Here is a 1,185-nt window from a genome sequence, read left to right on the forward strand (position 1 = left end):
TAGGGAAAAGGGTCCCACAAATAGACAAAAGAGTCAGGGACAGCCCCTCCAATTCCGCTGCTAGGATTCCCACAAGAACACCGAGCCACTTAACCATACATAACACATATATAGGGGACCTAAGTCAGACCTCTGTAGGCTTCCTGATCTCTCAAGTTCCCATGAACCCTGCCGGCTGATTCTGTGGGCTGAGTTCTCATGATGTATGCCTAACCTCACTGGTTCCTCCAAACCTTCCTCCCCCTCCTCCACAGGACTCCCTGAACTCCTGCTCCCATCACTTACTGGATGAAGTGGATTTGTTCTCTTCGATGATGATTCTGCTAGGCTCCTGGCTTTCTACTGAGTAGTAGCGAATGATGTGTTAGTCTAGGGTACTTAGGTTTTACTTAAATTTACCAAACTGCTTTCTGTAGTATCTATGAAGAGTAACAGTGATGAGATTTTTTATTTCACCCACATTGCATCTGGCATTGGTAGAAGTTAGGAACTAAGTAGTTTCTTTTGTAGGCAGCTAGCTATTCAGAGTGACAGGCCATGTGTGAGACACGTGAACTGGTAAACTCTACACAGCAGTGAACATAGCAGCTGGGCTTGGAAGATGTGAATTATAAAAGCCAGACTCACCAAGATGACAGCCAATCACTGGCCCTTTTCCTTTTCACTTCCTGGTTCTTATGCCTTCCTGGAACTTTTTGCCTGGTGAGGCCTTTTTCTGCTAGGTAGGGTTTCTCTGAGTCTGTGTTCTCATATCTGTGATCCATTCAAAATCTCCCACAAGTATTCAAACCAGCCAGCCAAGAGTGTCTCAACTCTGCTGAGGCCAGAAGAGGGTGTAAGAGCCCCTGGGAATGGAATTACTGATGATTGTGAGCTGCCACATGGATGCTGGAAGTCAAATCCAGATCCCATGGAAAAGCAGCCAGTGAGCTGTTTCTCCAGCCTGGTTTCTCAACTTCTTGTTGGCAAATCAACTTTTCCTTCCCTTCCATTCCCTTCTGTTTTCTTCCCTTCCATTTTCTTTCCTTCCCTTCCCTTCTTCCCCCTTCCTTTCCCCTCTCCTTCTTTTCCTCTCCATTTTCTCTCCTCCCCTCCCCTCCCTTCTCTCCTCTCCCTCCTTCCCTCCCTCCCTCCCTCCCTCCCTCCCTCCCTCCCTCCCTCCCTCCCTTTCTTCCTTCCTTTCTT

The sequence above is a fragment of the Grammomys surdaster genome, unplaced genomic scaffold (assembly GCF_004785775.1).
Source record: "Grammomys surdaster isolate TR1022 unplaced genomic scaffold, NIH_TR_1.0 129, whole genome shotgun sequence".
NCBI lineage: Eukaryota > Metazoa > Chordata > Mammalia > Rodentia > Muridae > Grammomys > Grammomys surdaster.